The sequence below is a fragment of the Lithobates pipiens genome, unplaced genomic scaffold (assembly GCF_037356315.1).
Source record: "Lithobates pipiens isolate NorthernLeopardFrog02 unplaced genomic scaffold, aLitPip1_a1.2 Scaffold_1, whole genome shotgun sequence".
Classification (NCBI taxonomy): domain Eukaryota; kingdom Metazoa; phylum Chordata; class Amphibia; order Anura; family Ranidae; genus Lithobates; species Lithobates pipiens.
The window spans coordinates 54,361,742-54,367,705 of NW_027507685.1; the positions used below are offsets into that span (position 1 = coordinate 54,361,742).

General features: G+C 40.6%; 1 non-coding gene across 1 annotated transcript; it reads right to left on the reverse strand.

Annotated features, from left to right (window-relative positions):
- Positions 1-3,559: 3,559 nt before the first annotated feature.
- Positions 3,560-3,632, reverse strand: TRNAR-UCG (transfer RNA arginine (anticodon UCG)). The gene has a single exon. It is a non-coding gene; the product is annotated as a tRNA-Arg (tRNA).
- Positions 3,633-5,964: the final 2,332 nt, after the last annotated feature.

The window sequence follows — 5,964 nt, forward strand, 5'->3', positions numbered from 1 at the left end:
GCTTGCTGCAAATCCAGCATTTCTCAAAACCAGATTTTTGAGCATAGCTATATTTGAATTTTAGTAGTAACATCTTGTTAGTCAGTCCCTTAGGTGACTCATTAACGGGTACAATACTTCTACTATGTCTTTGGCCGGGGGTATTATTCATCTTAGGTGGTCCACATATCCCTTTTAATAGACCTAAATCTTCTGGATGATATATACAGTTAGCTATCAACCATGTGGGCAGGAATACAAATAGTACCAGACTACCCCAAAGGCAACATCTTGCATCTTAATTCTGAACTTAGTGAAATGCACGCCTAAGCATATTATCTTAGACCTTTAACCTAGTATATCTTTTGGTAACCTTAATAAGTATTCCCTTATAGATGATATTTCCAGAGGCAGCCAAATTTGTTCAACGTATCTGGTCAGGATGGCCGAGTAGTCTAAGGTGCCAGACTCAAGAGCTGTCTTTTCACATTGTGTGGGTGTTCAGGTCTCCAAATGGAGGCGTGGGTTCAAATCCCACTTCTGACAATCAGTTTACACATTTAGCTTGAACTAGAATCACCACTCCCGCTGTCTTTTCATGCTACCATGTCACCGACAAAAAAACATGAAAAAAATCCAAAAACTTTGCCCATCCTACATAAAGATAAAATTCTTGAGGAAAATCTGCTAGACCATGCTGTTAAATCTGTCATTTAAAGTGCAACTTTAGTCAGAAAAGTAAGTCCTGCTACATCTCTTACGGTTGTCCCATTTTGCATATATACTCATGTAAAACATTGGAAAAAAATAAGGTTCTATACACTTTGAAATCCAGTAATACACTGTTTCAACCTGCTCTGCACATACTCAGTAGCTCTCCCATTTTAGGCATATTTAAGCACTTAAAGCACAATCAAACCCTCCTATCATTTACAGTCAATGAAGCTGCTTCTGTTCAAACTGCAAATGCCATAATGCTGCACATGTGATCAGTTATGACACCAGCCATTTGATGATTTGATAGTTTGGTTGAGAACACAAGCAGATGGGACCGTTATCAATTCCGGAATTCCAGGAATGTAACTGTGTTTTGAAACCCTTAAATCAATTGGTTTAGTTCCACTTTATGATTTACTGCTGTTTGGAGGCTCTAGGCTTCAGCAAATTGGAAGCCTCCAGCAAGAAGCAAGTTCTTATGGGTAAAGCAAGAACTTGTGAGTGAAGGTCACAGGAACTGGAAAGCAACATCGAAAACGACCACGAAGGGACTCGAACCCTCAATCTTCTAATTCAAATTCAGACGCCTTATCCATTAGGCCACGCAGTCTGCCACAAGGACATCATTTTGGTTTGTGGAATCTGGATTAGCAAAACACTTGAAGATCACCTGGGACATCTTCTACTTGCTTTGCTCAAGCAGATTTGGTAGAAAGGATCTGAAATGTATGACTTGGTGCAAGGTCATGCTTTAAGAAGTGCATTTGCAAAAGGGCCTAGATTCAGAGTGTTCATACAGCTCCTTGACAACGGTAATAGATCAATAGAGTACCACGAGTAGATGATATTTCCAGAGGCAGCCAAATTTGTTCAACGTATCTTGTCAGGATGGCCGAGTGGTCTAAGGCGCCAGACTCAAGAGCTGTCTCTTCACATTGTGTGGGTGTTCTGGTCTCCAAATGGAGGCGTGGGTTCAAATCCCACTTCTGACAATCAGTTTACACATTTAGCTTGAACTAGAATCACCACTCCCGCTGTCTTTTCATGCTACCATGTCACCGACAAAAAAACATGAAAAAAATCCAAAAACTTTGCCCATCCTACATAAAGATAAAATTCTTGAGGAAAATCTGCTAGACCATGCTGTTAAATCTGTCATTTAAAGTGCAACTTTAGTCAGAAAAGTAAGTCCTGCTACATCTCTTACAGTTGTCCCATTTTGCATATATACTCATGTAAAACATTGGAAAAAAATAAGGTTCTATACACTTTGAAATCCAGTAATACGCTGTTTCAACCTGCTCTGCACATACTCAGCAGCTCTCCCATTTTAGGCATATTTAAGCACTTAAAGCACAATCAAACCCTCCTATCATTTACAGTCAATGAAGCTGCTTCTGTTCAAACTGCAAATGCCATAATGCTGCACATGTGATCAGTTATGACACCAGCCATTTGATGATTTGATAGTTTGGTTGAGAACACAAGCAGATGGGACCGTTATCAATTCCGGAATTCCAGGAATGTAACTGTGTTTTGAAACCCTTAAATCAATTGGTTTAGTTCCACTTTATGATTTACTGCTGTTTGGAGGCTCTAGGCTTCAGCAAATTGGAAGCCTCCAGCAAGAAGCAAGTTCTTATGGGTAAAGCAAGAACTTGTGAGTGAAGGTCACAGGAACTGGAAAGCAGCATCGAAAACGACCACGAAGGGACTCGAACCCTCAATCTTCTGATTCGAAGTCAGACGCCTTATCCATTAGGCCACACAGTCTGCCACAAGGACATCATTTTGGTTTGTGGAATCTGGATTAGCAAAACACTTGAAGATCACCTGGGACATCTTCTATTTGCTTTGCTCAAGCAGATTTGGTAGAAAGGATCTGAAATGTATGACTTGGTGAAAGGTCATGCTTTAAGAAGTGCATTTGCAAAAGGGCCTAGATTCAGAGTGTTCATACAGCTCCTTGACAACGGTAATAGATCAATAGAGTACCACGAGTAGATGATATTTCCAGAGGCAGCCAAATTTGTTCAATGTATCTAGTCAGGATGGCCGAGTGGTCTAAGGTGCCAGACTCAAGAGCTGTCTCTTCACATTGTGTGGGTGTTCTGGTCTCCAAATGGAGGCATTGGTTCAAATCCCACTTCTGACAATCAGTTTACACATTTAGCTTGAACTAGAATCACCACTCCTGCTGTCTTTTCATGCTACCATGTCACCGACAAAAAAACATGAAAAAAATCCAAAAACTTTGCCCATCCTACATAAAGATAAAATTCTTGAGGAAAATCTGCTAGACCATGCTCTTAAATCTGTCATTTAAAGTGCAACTTTAGTCAGAAAAGTAAGTCCTGCTACATCTCTTACGGTTGTCCCATTTTGCATATATACTCATGTAAAACATTGGAAAAAAATAAGGTTCTATACACTTTGAAATCCAGTAATATGCTGTTTCAACCTGCTCTGCACATACTCAGTAGCTCTCCCATTTTAGGCATATTTAAGCACTTAAAGCACAATCAAACCCTCCTATCATTTACAGTCAATGAAGCTGCTTCTGTTCAAACTGCAAATGCCATAATGCTGCACATGTGATCAGTTATGACACCAGCCATTTGATGATTTGATAGTTTGGTTGAGAACACAAGCAGATGGGACCGTTATCAATTCCGGAATTCCAGGAATGTAACTGTGTTTTGAAACCCTTAAATCAATTGGTTTAGTTCCACTTTATGATTTACTGCTGTTTGGAGGCTCTAGGCTTCAGCAAATTGGAAGCCTCCAGCAAGAAGCAAGTTGTTATGGGTAAAGCAAGAACTTGTGAGTGAAGGTCACAGGAACTGGAAAGCAACATCGAAAACGACCACGAAGGGACTCGAACCCTCAATCTTCTGATTCGAAGTCAGACGCCTTATCCATTAGGCCACGCAGTCTGCCACAAGGACATCATTTTGGTTTGTGGAATCTGGATTAGCAAAACACTTGAAGATCACCTGGGACATCTTCTACTTGCTTTGCTCAAGCAGATTTGGTAGAAAGGATCTGAAATGTATGACTTGGTGCAAGGTCATGCTTTAAGAAGTGCATTTGCAAAAGGGCCTAGATTCAGAGTGTTCATACAGCTCCTTGACAACGGTAATAGATCAATAGAGTACCACGAGTAGATGATATTTCCAGAGGCAGCCAAATTTGTTCAACGTATCTTGTCAGGATGGCCGAGTGGTCTAAGGCGCCAGACTCAAGAGCTGTCTCTTCACATTGTGTGGGTGTTCTGGTCTCCAAATGGAGGCGTGGGTTCAAATCCCACTTCTGACAATCAGTTTACACATTTAGCTTGAACTAGAATCACCACTCCCGCTCTCTTTTCATGCTACCATGTCACCGACAAAAAAACATGAAAAAAATCCAAAAACTTTGCCCATCCTACATAAAGATAAAATTCTTGAGGAAAATCTGCTAGACCATACTGTTAAATCTGTCATTTAAAGTGCAACTTTAGTCAGAAAAGTAAGTCCTGCTACATCTCTTACAGTTGTCCCATTTTGCATATATACTCATGTAAAACATTGGAAAAAAATAAGGTTCTATACACTTTGAAATCCAGTAATACGCTGTTTCAACCTGCTCTGCACATACTCAGCAGCTCTCCCATTTTAGGCATATTTAAGCACTTAAAGCACAATCAAACCCTCCTATCATTTACAGCCAATGAAGCTGCTTCTGTTCAAACTGCAAATGCCATAATGCTGCACATGTGATCTGTTATGACACCAGCCATTTGATGATTTGATAGTTTGGTTGAGAACACAAGCAGATGGGACCGTTATCAATTCCGTAATTCCAGGAATGTAACTGTGTTTTGAAACCCTTAAATCAATTGGTTTAGTTCCACTTTATGATTTACTGCTGTTTGGAGGCTCTAGGCTTCAGCAAATTGGAAGCCTCCAGCAAGAAGCAAGTTCTTATGGGTAAAGCAAGAACTTGTGAGTGAAGGTCACAGGAACTGGAAAGCAGCATCGAAAACAACCACGAATGGACTTGAACACTCAATCTTCTGATTCGACGTCAGACGCCTTATCCATTAGGCCACGCAGTCTGCCACAAGGACATCATTTTGGTTTGTGGAATCTGGATTAGCAAAACACTTGAAGATCACCTGGGACATCTTCTATTTGCTTTGCTCAAGCAGATTTGGTAGAAAGGATCTGAAATGTATGACTTGGTGCAAGGTCATGCTTTAAGAAGTGCATTTGCAAAAGGGCCTAGATTCAGAGTGTTCATACAGCTCCTTGACAACGGTAATAGATCAATAGAGTACCACGAGTAGATGATATTTCCAGAGGCAGCCAAATTTGTTCAACGTATCTAGTCAGGATGGCCGAGTGGTCTAAGGTGCCAGACTCAAGAGCTGTCTCTTCACATTGTGTGGGTGTTCTGGTCTCCAAATGGAGGCGTGGGTTCAAATCCCACTTCTGACAATCAGTTTACACATTTAGCTTGAACTAGAATCACCACTCCCGCTGTCTTTTCATGCTACCATGTCACCGAAAAAAAAACATGAAAAAAATCCAAAACTTTGCCCATCCTACATAAAGATAAAATTCTTGAGGAAAATCTGCTAGACCATGCTGTTAAATCTGTCATTTAAAGTGCAACTTTAGTCAGAAAAGTAAGTCCTGCTACATCTCTTACGGTTGTCCCATTTTGCATATATACTCATGTAAAACATTGGAAAAAAATAAGGTTCTATACACTTTGAAATCCAGTAATACACTGTTTCAACCTGCTCTGCACATACTCAGTAGCTCTCCCATTTTAGGCATATTTAAGCACTTAAAGCACAATCAAACCCTCCTATCATTTACAGTCAATGAAGCTGCTTCTGTTCAAACTGCAAATGCCATAATGCTGCACATGTGATCAGTTATGACACCAGCCATTTGATGATTTGATAGTTTGGTTGAGAACACAAGCAGATGGGACCGTTATCAATTCCGTAATTCCAGGAATGTAACTGTGTTTTGAAACCCTTAAATCAATTGGTTTAGTTCCACTTTATGATTTACTGCTGTTTGGAGGCTCTAGGCTTCAGCAAATTGGAAGCCTCCAGCAAGAAGCAAGTTGTTATGGGTAAAGCAAGAACTTGTGAGTGAAGGTCACAGGAACTGGAAAGCAGCATCGAAAACGACCACGAAGGGACTCGAACCTTCAATCTTCTGATTCGAAGTCAGACGCCTTATCCATTAGGCCACGCAGTCTGCCACA